This window comes from Rhinopithecus bieti, unplaced genomic scaffold (assembly GCF_001698545.2).
Source record: "Rhinopithecus bieti isolate Rb0 unplaced genomic scaffold, ASM169854v2 scaffold_1014, whole genome shotgun sequence".
Classification (NCBI taxonomy): Eukaryota; Metazoa; Chordata; class Mammalia; order Primates; family Cercopithecidae; genus Rhinopithecus; species Rhinopithecus bieti.
The window spans coordinates 3,589,098-3,602,683 of NW_016803499.1; the positions used below are offsets into that span (position 1 = coordinate 3,589,098).

Sequence of the window (13,586 nt, forward strand, 5' to 3'; positions counted from 1 at the left end):
GACCACCCCCCAACCGTGGTTACTGAGGCACAGTTACCTTTTCTGGCCACTAGGTGCTGTTTTGTGCGTGCTGGAGACCTCTCCACATCGGTGAGTGGTTTCTGCTCCTCAGGAAATTATACCCCTTGGGGGGGCCTCACTGCCTCAGCAGAAAGTGGACAGACAGGATCCTGGGCAGTGTGTTTACCAGTGGAAACAGGTTCTTCTTGAATGTCGAGGGCCACACCTGGTTTCTTTGGGTCTGTGTGTGTGTCCCGTGAACAACTGGGCATATGCTTCCCGGACAAGCAGGATGTGTTTTCTTCCTGAACCACAACTGTTTTTTCACAGCAATTGCCACTGATGCTGGCCCCTGATTGCTTTCTGGTGGCTTATGGGAGGAGCTGGCTGTGACATCTCGGAGGTGGAAATCTAAGACGCATAAAGATGCCAAAAGCCCACCTCAGCAGCATAAACCATGACCCGACATGAAGTGGGAGCAGGAAGCTCAGCTCCTACCATCAGCGCTTCTCAATGCTCCCAAGTCACCCACCGGAAACAACAGAAGCCCCCGTGGTGGTATGGCAACCGCTCTGGCTTTGCAGTTGACAGATCAGGTTTCAAAGCCTGACTGTTCACAGTCAGGTGATCTTGGACAAGTGACTTCTCCTCTCTATGCCTTGGTTTCCTCATCCGTCAAGTGGGGATATGATAGTCCCTGTCTTGAAGATGACCCAAACAACCAGCCTGAAGTGCAATGCCTGCCACATGGCTGGCATGGAATAAGTGGCAGTTGGTTCATTTATTCAGCGGGTCATGCTCTGAGCACCTCCTGTGTTCCGGGAGCTGTTATGGGCACTGGGGATGGAGGATAAATGCTAAAAGGTAATGGTGGGGATAACTATTCCAGGAAGTGAGTGAATATTCGAATGAATGAGCAAGCAATATGGCTACCTAATCTTCTATGAATCTACATGCTGTGTTTTTTTTGTTTGTTTATTTGTTTGTTTTGTTTTGTTTTTGTTTTTTTGAGATGGAGTCTCACTCTGTCGCCCAAGCTGGAGTACAGTGGCGCAATCTCAGCTCAGTGCAATCTCTGCCTACCGGGTTCAAGCGATTCTCCTGCCTCAGTCTCCTGAGTAGCTGGGATTTCAGGTGCCTGCCACCACGCCCAGCTAATTTTTGTATTTGTAGTAGAGACAGGGTTTCACCATGTTGGTCAGGCTGGTCTCGAACTCCTGACCTCTGGTGATCCACCTGCTCAGCCTCCCGACGTGCTGGGATCACAGGCATGAACCATCACGCCCAACCACTGTCTGCGTTTTAAGCAATAGAGGTGGCTCCCTGGGCTGTTTTAGGAATGATTCTTCCATCTCTGGAGATGACAGACTGCATTCTAGGAAAATCACCTGAATGTTGCCTGGAGCTTTTCCTCCTGGCATGGTCCCTTCACCTGGAAACCCCTGCATCCTATTCGGGGTGCAAGATACATAATGACAAAACTAGCCAAACCCTGAAATCCATGGCAGCTGTGATAACACAGCTGTTTAGTACCTGTTACAGGTGAGGTTTGAATTTCGTTGACTATTGACACAGAAGTGCTGGGAACAGGCTGCAGAATCGGAGGGCCAGGTCCTCCGCCCCACAGGGCAGGTGCAGGTCATGACCCACTTACTTAGCACCACATCACACCGTTGCTCCTGCTGCTTCTCACTCGGAGCCCCCTTCCTCGTTCCCCAGGCAGCTCCTAAGCCCAGCCCTATGGCTCCTCCTCCCTGGAGGCTTCTCTGACTCCCCGCTCCCTGTGCTTTTCCTTTCTCTGTTGACCTTGAGCCCACCTCCACCACCCCCAAGGTAACTGCTGCACCACTGTTGGGGGCCCCAACTCTCTCTCCTGTGCTGTCCTCAAGCTTTTCCTCCTAACTTCTATAACATCGAGAATTGTGCTCCCCGTAGGCACCTCACAAATGTTTAGTGCTTGTGGTTCTAGTTCCCCTCAGGAGTAGTTAAATTAAAAGGCAGAACACGTGATATTTGAAGATAGGACCTGGATTTAAATCCTACTCTGCTATTCTCTAGCTGTGTGACCTAGGACAAGTTCACTCACATCTCTGACCTCAATTTCCTTACCTGTCAAATGGGGATATTAACAGGGTTACAGGAAAACTAAGGGAGAGGACATGCTTGGAAATTCTCATGAGGACAGAAAGCAACGTGATGCATGGTTGACCACCAGTGTCAGCATTTACCCAGGCTTATTTGTGCTTCAAGAACCTTCCATTGCCATATACACTTTTTTTTTATTTGAAAGCAAACAGTTTTTATTGCAGCTGACGTTCATAAAAGTGTACACATCATAATTTTACAGTTTGAAGAATTTTTACAACATGAATGTATCCGATGATTACCACCCAGATCAAGCTAAAGAACATTACTAGCTCCCCTGAAGCCCCCTTCATGATGCCCACCCACCCCCAGTCATTACCCTCCACCCATCACTGTGGATTCAACTTGCCTGTTGCTGAATTCAGTGGAATCGAGCTTTTGTTCTAACCTCGTATGTTAGATTCTTCAACGTGGTTCCGTGTAGAAGTCCTTCATTCTCGTCGCTCTAGAGTATTCTGTTGTATAAACACACCACAGATTTCCTGTTGACATTGTCAGGTTTTGGCTTGGGGTCTGGTCTTGGTTTGCTTTGAGCCATTCTGGTGTGTGTGTTGTGGTATCTCATTGTGGTTTTACGTTGTGTCTTTTTGAGGACTAATGCTGGTGGTCACCGTATCATAGGCATATGGATCATTTGAAGAGCCTCTTTTGAGGAAGTGCTCATACAAGAATTTTTTTAATTGGGTTATTGGTCTTTTTCTATTCCTTTGTAAGAGTGGCTTACCTATTTTGGAGACAAGTCCTTTGAGATTTATATGTATTTCGAATATATTCTCCCGCTCTGTGTCTTACCTTTTCACTTACTTAATGTTGTCTTTTGATCAACACAGGTTTCTAATTTTATTGAAGATTTATCAATCTTTTCCTTTGTGGTTACTGATTTCTGTGTTCTGTTTAAGAGATATTTGTGCATCCTAAGGTCATGAAGGTAGCCTTCTGTGGTATATTCTGGAAGCTTTATGGTTGGCCTTTTTGCATCTGGAATTGGCTTTGTGTATGACATAAGGTAGGTGGTCAAGGTCCAGCTTTCTCCCTATGACTCTCCACACCACTTATTGATTCCATACTACTTACTGATTCCACACCACTTATTGATTACACACTACTCATTGAAAACACAGTCCTTTCCCACACTGCACTACAGCAGCATCTTTGTAGTAAATCAAATTGTGGAATATATGCAGGTCAGTTTCTAGAATCTCTACTTTGATCCATGTATCCTTGAATATTACACTGTTATAACTATTGTTGGTCAATATGAATATCAGGTAGTATACGTCCTCTCACTTTTGCCTTGAGGGAGTCTTCACTCTTGTTGGCCTTTGGCATTTCCGTATAAATTTCAGTATCAGCTTGTCAACCTCTCTTACACACACATGCACATACACACATGCCTTCTGACATTTTGATTGGGATCACATTGAATCTACAGATCAAGATCAATTTGGGGAGAATTTTTTTTTTTTTTTTTTTTTTTTTTTGTTCTTATCACCCAGGCTGGAGTGCAATGGCACGATCTTGGCTCACTGCAACGTCCACCTCTCAGGTTCAAGTGATTCTCCTACCTCAGCCTCCCAAGCAGCTGGGATTATAGATGCCCACCACCACACCCAGCCAATTTCTTTGTATTTTTAGTAGAGAGAGGGTTTCACCATGTTGGCTAGGCTGGTCTTGAACTTCTGACCTCAGATTATCTGCCCATCTCAGCCTCCCAAAGTCCTGGGATTACAGACGTGAGCCACCATGCCTGGCCCCAGTTTGGGGAGAACTGATGGTTATGCTTATTGAGACCTTCCAATCCATGAACATGGACCATCCTGCCATTCATTCTGGTTTTCTTTCATGTCTCTTAGTAATGTTTGGTGATTTTTCTTTGTTGAGGGCATGCATCTTTTTTGTTTGTTCTTACGCATTTCATTTTTTTAATGTTGTTTAAAAAGGCATGAGTTTTTAGGATTTTGTTTGTTCCTAGTATATAGAAGAACAATTGACTTTTGAGTGTTAATCTTGTATTCAGTGACTTTGCCAAATTTACTTTTTAATTCCAATAGTTCATCTGAATTTTCTCCTTTCAAAATCATGCTTTTGGGGATAATGTCAGTTTCATTTTTTCCTTTCCAATCCATAACTTTTTATTTCTTTTTCTTGCCTTATTACGTCCCTGGAACATCCAACGCAATGTTGAATAGGAGTGGAGGTGGCAGGCATCTGTGTTTCAACTCCAACATCAGGGTATAGCTTTCAATAGCTTACTATTTAACATGCTATTTGTTGTAGGTTCGGTCATTTCTCTTTAATTTGCTAAGCGTTCTTACAAACAGGTGTTAAATTTTACCAAATGCTTTTTGAGCACCTATCAAGGTGATCATTTGGGGTTTTTTTCTCCTTTATTTTGTTAATTTTTGAGTATTAAACCAACTTTACATCCCTGAAATAAGTTCAGTTTGGTCATAATATTTTAACATTGTTAATGGAATTGGTTTGCTGGTATTTTTGTTTAGGATTTATAAGAGATATGTATATTTATAAGATATATTGTCTCATATTGTAAGATCTTTTTCAGGTTCAAATTCACTGGGAAATGGTCTCTCTACCTATTCCTGGAAGTTTGTGGAAGATTAGTGTTATTTCTTCCAGCAATGTCTAGAAAATTTTTACCAATGGAGCTCTATGTACCTAGAGTTCTCTTTACAAAAAGAATTTTAATTAGAAATCAAACTGATTTCTAGATATAGGACATTGTGGTTGCTTACTTCTTCTAATGCAAGTGTTGGGAAGTGGTGCTTTTCTGGAAAATGGTCCATTTCATCCAGATTTTCCAATGTATTTGAATAATTATTAATAATGTACTCACATTATCTTTTTCCTGTCTGTGGAAACTGTTGTAATGTCTGCTTTCTCGTTCTTGTTATCCATCATTTGTGTCTGTCTTCTCTATTTTGTACTCTGTCTCCAGTATGGCCCTCAGGCCCAGGAAAGAGGGGCCCCTGCTCAGGACCCTGAGCTACCACAACCGTCCTGTGGTCCGCACCCCTCGCCGCAGGTATAAAGTTCATGGAGCTAAGGAAACTGCACACCCAGGGCCCACACACCCCTTCCGAGACCATGCCTAGATATTCAGGCCCCAAATGTCCCTAACTAATGGCCCCCAGCCTGCTCCCAGAGCCTGCAAATCCTCACTGGCTTTGTCCTTTCAAAGACAAGCCATGGGAACATGGTGTAGGCCAAGCAGGTAGCTAAGGGGCAGATGTTGTGGGGCTGTGGTCAGACTTTGGAGGTACAGGCTCCTCACAGCACAGGATGGTGCCAGGGTAGTGAAAGTGTGTGGCAGGTACCAGCTCCCCACCACCTCAGCTGCTGGCACAAATCTCCAAGGAGTCTGAGACTCCTAAATTTGAACCTAGCCTTCTCTATTGTAGGAAGGTATATTTGTCAAAGCAGAAACAGAAAATATTTCATGCCATTGTTTGCTAGCTTGATTTATAACTTAACTATTTAGACATGTGGCATGTGGTCTCCACTCTTGTGAGAGGCAGGCCTGAGTCTTGATTGAGTTTTATCAATTTTATTAGTCTTTTAAATAAGCAATTTTAGTTTTGTTGATTTCTCCATTATAAATCTGATTTCTAAATTGTTGGTTTCTGTTCTTTATTATTTGTGTCCTTCTACTTTGGGTTTAATATACAGTCCTTATTAGCTTCCTGAGTCATAAATTTAGATCATTAATTTTCAGCCTTCTTTTTGGGCTCAAATGCATTTAGGGCTGTACAGGTATTTTCAAACACAGATTTAGCTACATATGATGATACCATAATATGATATGGGATATCATATTTTCATGATATCCAGTTCAAACTGTTTCTAAATTTTCACTGTGATTTAATCTTGTTCTATAGATAAGTTAGAAGGGTATCACTTAATTTCCAAACACTGAGTTTTTTTATAGCTGTCCTTTTGTTATTGGTCTTTACTCGTTTCTATTGTTATCAGAGGACAAGATTTCAGTCCTTTGAACTGTGTTGAGGCTGGCTTTATGGCTCACCATGGGCTATTGTGGTAAATGATTTTTTGTGCACTTAAAAATATATCTATATTTGGTAATTTTTGTCAATTTTGTGTGTGTGTGTATGAAATTCTATGATTTCCTGAAAGAGTTGTACTAAATTTTAAGTTAAAATATGTAATCACAATTAATGGTTTATTCCTTATTTTAGTTCTGTCAGTTTTGGGTTTATGTATTTTGATATGTACATAATTTAAAATTGTTATATCTTTCTGTTGACTATAAAGCATCCCTTTGTATCTCTAGTAAAATTTCTTATTTTGAAATATATTTATTTGATATTTCTATAGCTGCAGCAAGTTTCTTTCAAGTGTTTGCATGGTATATTGATATTTTTTCCATCCTTTGACTTTTAATCATTCTGGTTCTTTATATTAAAGTGTGTCTTCTGTATATAATATATAGTTGAAGTTTTAAAAAAATCAGTCTGATAACTTTGTCATTTAATTGGAATATTTAGGCCATTTGTGTTTACTATAAGTACTGATGTATGTCTGGGTTTACATCCACTATATTACTATAAGTTTTATAGCTATACCATTTGTTTTTTGGACTTTTTTACCTCCTACTTTTTGGTTAATCAATTCTTTTTTAAATTGCCATTTCTCTCTATTATTTGGTTAGTTATGTGTGTCTTTATTATTCTTCAAGTGGTTGCACTGGAAATTGCCACAGACATTCCTGGCTTTTTAGAGTCTTTCTTAAAACAATATTTACACCACCTTTGGACAATGTGAAAACCTTAACCTAAGGTTTTAAAAATGCTTTTAACTTCATTTACCTTCCCCCCCACCCCACCTTTTGTTTATTTTTGTCATGTATTAATGTTACTTATATTTAATCCCCACAAGACATTGTTATTGCTATTTTAAACAATCAATATTCATTTAGCTTTACTCACATATATATTTTCCTTTCCAATGTTCTTTATTCTTTTCTACCTTATCAGACTTTCATATGGGATTATTTTCCCTCTGTCTAAAAATTCCTTTTAGTATTTCTTTTAGTGCAGGTCTGCTGTCAATGAATTCTCTTAGTTTTTGTTCATCCAAAAACATATTTATTTCATTTTCATTTTTGAAAGATATTTTCTCTAGATATAGAACCCTAGATTGGCAGTAATTTTCTTTCAGCAATTTCAATATGTCACTCTATTGTCTTTGGTTTCTATTGCTTCTGTTGAAAAGTCAGCCATTTACCTTATTATTAATCTTTTGAAAGTAGATGTCTTTATTCTCTGGCTGTTTTGTCATTTTTCCCTTTTTTTTTGTTTTCACCAATTTTGCTATGATGGGCTGGGATTATTCTGATAGGGTCTGGGCCATACTTTTCAACATTGTGCTAGATATCCTAGGGAAAAAACAAGGTAAGAAAAATAAATAAAACTATGGATAGAAAAGGAAAAAGTAATACTGACATTATGCAACTATAACCTGTTTGGGGTTCATAGAGCACATCATATTCTTAACTAAACATGGCCTGATGTCTTTCATCAGTTTTGGAAAATTCTTGGTCAGACACCTCAAATATTGCTTCTGCCCCATTTTCTCCCTTCTGTTTTTTCGGAAGTCCAGCTGCACATAGGTTAGGTATGTTTATAAGACGTAGATGCCTTTCATGGTCTTTTCTGTGTTTTACATCTTTTTTTTCTCCTGTGCTTCAATTTTAATGCTTTCTGTTAACCATCTTTCAGTTTAGCTCATCTCTTATATTCTATCTAATCTGCAGCTCTACTTACCTTTTGAATTATCATTTTTGGCTTTGGAATTCCCATTGGATTCTATCTGTACATTCTCATTCTCAAGTGAAATTCTCCATCTTTGCATTTACTGTATTCATCATATTAACAGATGTGTCTAATTACCCCAATATCTGGATCTGCTGTTGGTCTGTTTCTATTGTCCTTTGGTTTGTGTTTGCTTGTTTTAGTTTGTTTTGTTTCTGTGGTTCTTGATTATTTAGCTCTGCTTCCTGGCATGTGTGGTGATTTTTAATTGAATCTTGGATATCACGTGTGGACAGTGCAGAGGCTCCAGATGATGTTCTCTTCTTCCAAGAGGATTCTTGTCTTTTTGGCAGGCAGAATGCAGAAAGACCGGCTGGTTTCTGTCAGGGTTGGAGATGATTTGAGATTAGACTTAAGGACTTATGGAAGGCAGGTCTTTTTCTGGGTTCTTGATAGAAAGCCTGGAGAGTTTACTAGGACTCTACCTCCTTAGAGTACCCTGAACTCCAATTATATGTGTGTGTGTGTGTTGTGTGTGTGTGTGTATGATGGTTGGTGTGTGTGTGTGTGTATGATGTGTGAGCAATAAAGTTTTTAATCTACCTGGGTGCAGACGATGGCAGACCTTGAGTCCGAAAGAGGAGTCAGCAAGGAGATGGGGTGGGGCAGTTTTTATAGAATTTGGGTAGTTAGTGGAAGAATTACAGTTTAAAGGGGGTTTTCTCTTGCGGGCAGGGGCAGGGGTTACAAGGTGCGTTGTGGAGCTTCTGATACTCATTGTCCAGGAGAAGGAATGTCCATCAAGGTCAATTCAACCAGTTACGCGGTGGGGCAGGAACAACTCACCATGGTGGGAGGGTCACAGTGAAGGCAGGAAGCTGTCTATTCTCACTTCTTTTGTGGGTCTTCAGTTGCTTCAGGAACATCGGGATGGTACACAGTGCCAGGTCACAGGGGAGTGATGGCTTAGGTTGGGCTCAGAGGCCCTGACATTCCTGTCCTTCTATAATTAAAAAAAAACAAAATAGTGGTGAAGGTTGGGGCGACAAAAAATTTTGGGGGTGGTATGGAGAGAGAATGGGCGGTATTTCTCAGGGCCTGCTTCGATGGGATTAGGGGTGGCGTGGGAACCATAGAGTGGGAAAGATTAAATTGAAGAAGATTGTTGGGGTAGAGAGGTGATATTGTGGGGTTGTTAGAAGGAGCATTTTGTTTGTATAGAATGATTGGTGTAGCTTCGGCGCCTTGGTTTGGTATGAATTGAGAAACTAAACGGAAGACGCAAGGTACAAATAAAGAGAAGCAGAAAAACAGATATTAAAAGAACTGAGAACTTGGAGGACCCAGGACATCCAGGTTAGAGAGTTGCCCGAGGGGGTTCAGCATAATATATTTACTTGGTGGTGAATTTTTGGGCTCTATCCTTGATTTTTTTTACGTTGGTCATAGTACTAGGCCAGATTGATTTAGGTAGAAAACAACACTCTCATTTAAACATTACAAAGTCCTCCTTTTTCAGCAGTAAGTTCAAGGCCTCGGTGGTCTTGGAGGACAACCGCAGCTAAAGGAGTCCAACCGGGCCTGAGGATTGATAAAGTTTGGTGATACGTCTGCGATGCTAGGCAGATAAGTTATTAGAGAGGCTACGGAAAGGTTGTGGAGAAAATTAGCAGCCTGGCGATTTCTTTGTCTAGCTTGCTGGAGGGACTGGAAGAAGCTGCCCAGAGGCTGGGGTCTGGAACAAGGTTTGGGGCTGAGCAAGAAAGTGCGTTCATATAAAAGTTCAAATGGACTGTAACCCTGTTACATTTCAAGGGCAAACCTCTAATTTCTGGAAGGGGCAAGAGGCTAGAGTACTGTCCCAGTCCTTTTTAAGTTGGAGGCTGAGCTTGGTGAGGTGGTGTATTTTAAAAGACCATTAGTCCATTCTACCTTCCTGAAGATTGAGGATGGTAAATGGCTATGAAGGTTCCACTGAATACCAAGAGCCTTGAGAGACGGCTTTGGGTGATTTGACCGATGAAAAGCCGTCTTGGTTGTTGGCCAGGCATGGTGGCTGACGCCCTGTAATCTCAGCCACTTCAGCGAGGCCGAGGCAGGCAGATCAACGAGGTCAGGAGATCGAGACCATCCTGGGGAGCGGGTGAAAACCCATCTCGGTACCAAAAATACAAAAAACTAGCCAGGGGTGGTGGCAAGTGCCGTATAGCCCAGCTTCTCTCAGGAGGCTGAGGCAGGAGAACAGCGTGAACCCAGGAGGCGGGAGCTTGCAGTGACGCACAGATACGCACCATCTGTCACTCCAGCCTGGTGACAGAGTGAGACTCCCGTCTCAAAAAAAAAAAAAAAAAAAAAAAGCTGTACCATTGTCAGATTGAACAGAAGTAGGAAAGGCCAAATAGGGAATTATATCTGTTAGAAGGGAAGGGATGACTTGCAGTAGCCTTTTCGAGCTAGTGGGAAAGGCCCTCGACCCATCCTGGTGAAGATGTCAGTCCAACTAGCAGATACTCAAATTCGGACACGGGCCATATGAGTGAAGTCAATCTGCCAATCTGTGTTGGAGTAAACTCCATCGAGCCTGACGCGCAGGAAAAGGAGGAGACGCTGAGAAAGCGTGGGGCTGGTGGCATGGCAGACAGAGCATATGAGAGGGATGGTCTTAAGGATGGATTTCCATGAGGGAAGGAGATGAGAGGCTGCAGGAGGCAAGCCAGAGCTTGTATCCCACGTGGAGGTGAATCATGAAGGGAGGAAAGAATGGATTGGAGCTTGTGAGGCAGGGAAGAAGAATTTCCCATGATCGAAGGACCACTTGCCCGAAATGAAAAGTCTGGTATAAGGCAGGTTTCAGAAAGAAGAGTAGGAGGGGTGATAAAGGAGAAAGAAAAATACTGGCTTCTGGAGTGGGGGGCTGGTGAAATATTTACCGGTGTGGGAGGCCATTGGCTCTTTTATTTTTATTTTTTTTATTTTATTTATTTATTTTTATTTTATTTTATTTTGTTTTATTTTATTTTATTTTATTTATATTTTATTTTATTTTATTTTATTTTATTCTATTTTTGGCTGTCCTGTCAGCGTACGCATTTTCCTTTGCAATAAGAGCAGTAGGTTTCTGGTGTCCTTTATAATGAATGACTCTAGCCTTGGCCGGCAGGACAGCAGCCTTAACGAGGGCCTTTATTAGGGCGGCATTGATCATGGAAGAGCCTTGTGTGGTAAGGAAGCCTCTTTAGGTCCAGATGACCACATGGTTATGGAGGATGAGGAAAGCATATTTGAAGTCAGTATAAATGTTAATGTGCATCAGCGAAAGAGAGTGCATGAGTTAAAGCAATCAGTTCTGCTTGTTGGGAAGTGGTGGAGGGGGAAAGTGCAGCAGCTTTGATAATAGTGGTGTGGCACACGACAGCATATCCAGATTTACCTGGTGAAAATTGATTGGGTTTAGAACTGCCATCGATAAACCAAGTGTGGTCTCGGTTTGGAATTGGAAGAGTAGAACTCTGAGGAAAGGGGGAAGATGCTATGTGTATTAGGGAAACACAAGCATGTGGTTCAGGACTTGTGTTGGGTGCTAAGTGAGAAACTGGGCTGAAATCGGGCCCATGGGTAATAGTTACTGTTGGAGTTTCAACAAAGAGCGAATAGAGCTGGAGGAGTCGAGGGGCAGACGATACATGTGAAAGGTGTGAGGAGGATATTAATGTTTGAAGGTTGTGAGAGCTGTAAAGGGTAAGTGGAGCGCAGCCCGTGACTTTGAAGGCCTCTAGAAGTATTAAAGTGACGGCTGCCACCACATGCAGACATGAGGGCCAGCCTAGAACTGTGAGGTCAAGTTGTTCTGACAGAAAGGCAACAGGTTGTGAGCCTGGCTCCTGTGTGAGGACTCCAGCAGCACAGCCTTGGATTTCAGCCGTGTGTAAAGAAAAGGGATGGGACGAGTTGGGGAGTGCTAGTGTGGGAGCTGTCTCCAGGGCCTTTATGAGAGAGCAAAAGGAGGAATGGGGAAAAGACTTAGGGTCTATGGGATCAGTTAAGTTACCCTTTGTGAGCTTGTAAAGTGGTTTGGTTAGGATAGCAAAGCCTGGTATCCAGAGTCAGAAGTACCCAATAACGCTTAAGAACGAAAGGAGTTGTTTTCTGGTGGTAGAGATTGGGGTCTGGGAGATTAACTGAACACAGTCTGCAAGAAGGGCATGTGTATGCTGATGGAGGATTATAACGAGCTAGGTAACACTAGGGGAAGACTTCTGTGCCTTAGAGAGGGATACTCGGTACCCTTTTGAGTAGAGATGTTGAAGAAGCAGGATAGTGTCCTGCTGGGAAGATTGATAAGAAGGATTGCAAAGAGGAAGATCATCAAAATACTGAATAAGGTGGAAGGCAGACGGGAGAAAAGAAAGCAGACCATGAGAAAGGGCCTGGCCAGAGTAGTGTGGGCTGTCCCTGAAACATTGGGGCAGAACAGTCCAGATGAGTTGGGATTGTGAGTGCCTGAACTCCAATTTTTGCCTCCCCTTTCTCTCTCTCTCTCTTTCTCTCTCTCTCTCTCTTTCTCTCTTTCTCCCCCCTCCCACCTCCTCCAGAATGTTGAGCGTATTTCTCTGCAGCTCCCTTCTCTTAGCCCTCAAGTCCTGTCTGCCTTAGTTGTCTTCCAATTCCTTCTAGCAGCTACTTACAGCAGCTGAGTTTCTCTGTTTTTCAATCCGGACTTTATAGATGTTCTTGACATCTATAAAGTTAACAGTTGCCTACTGGAGCACCTTGTTCAGGAGCTGCTTTTCCTCTGGAGCCTTGCCCAGGGTCCCCTCTCCTGGACTACCATGGGCTCCATGTCTGTCACAGCAAGGGGGTTCTGGCATCACGGTCACCTGTGTGCATGTCTATCCTCCATGAGACTGGGCAGGTTCCCAAACCTGCCTGTCCTCTGGGCCCACGAGGGACTGTTGAAAATCCCTGAGTGGGAAGTCCTAGAATGTGGATATTTGAAAGCTCCTTGGGTAAAGCAGTGATTATCCAGAGGAGCACCCTGTAAATATTGGGCAAGACATTGGACTTCCCTGGGGCAGGAAACTGCCATAGACCAGGATGTGTCTATTATGTTGCTTGTTGTTGTTGTTGCTTGAGACAGAGTCTCACTCTGTCACCCGGGCTGGAGTATAGTGGCGCAATCTCGGCTCACTGCAACCTCCGCCTCCCAGGTTTGAGTGATTGTCTTCCCTCAGCCTCCTGAGTAGCTGGGACTACAGGCACATGCCAGCACGCCTGGCTAATTTTTGTATTTTTTAGTAGAGATGGGGTTTCACCATATTGGCTAGGCTGGTCTCAAACTCCTGACCTCGTGATCCGTCTGCCTCGGCCTCCCAAAGGGCTGGGATTACAGGCGTGAGCCACCGCACCCGGCCAACAATGATTTTTACTGCATCAATTGGTGTTTGTTGAATAAAGGCAGGGAGGGAGGAAAGAAAGGGATGGGGGTAGAAAAGGGCAAGATCAGGGAGAATTCCAGCTCCTCAGGCCTAGGCCTGTCATCTTATCAGAACAATCCCAATCACCTGACAGTGGTCTGGAGACCAGTGGCCCTTCGACAAGAGCATTTGAGCTGAGCAATTTTGCCTTTCTTTTTTTTTTTTTTTTTTTTTTTTT

General features: G+C 42.7%; 1 protein-coding gene and 1 long non-coding RNA gene across 2 annotated transcripts in view; one reads left to right on the forward strand and one right to left on the reverse strand.

Annotated features, from left to right (window-relative positions):
• ANO1 (anoctamin 1) overlaps positions 1 to 13,586 on the forward strand; it is a 205,656-nt gene that overhangs the window by 64,882 nt on the left and 127,188 nt on the right.
• Positions 7,252 to 13,586, reverse strand: part of LOC108538796 (uncharacterized) — an 8,827-nt gene continuing 2,492 nt past the window's right edge. Inside the window, exon 2 of the long non-coding RNA XR_001888195.1 lies at positions 7,252 to 7,558. This is a non-coding gene — a long non-coding RNA (uncharacterized LOC108538796). The remainder of the gene's footprint in view (positions 7,559 to 13,586) is intronic.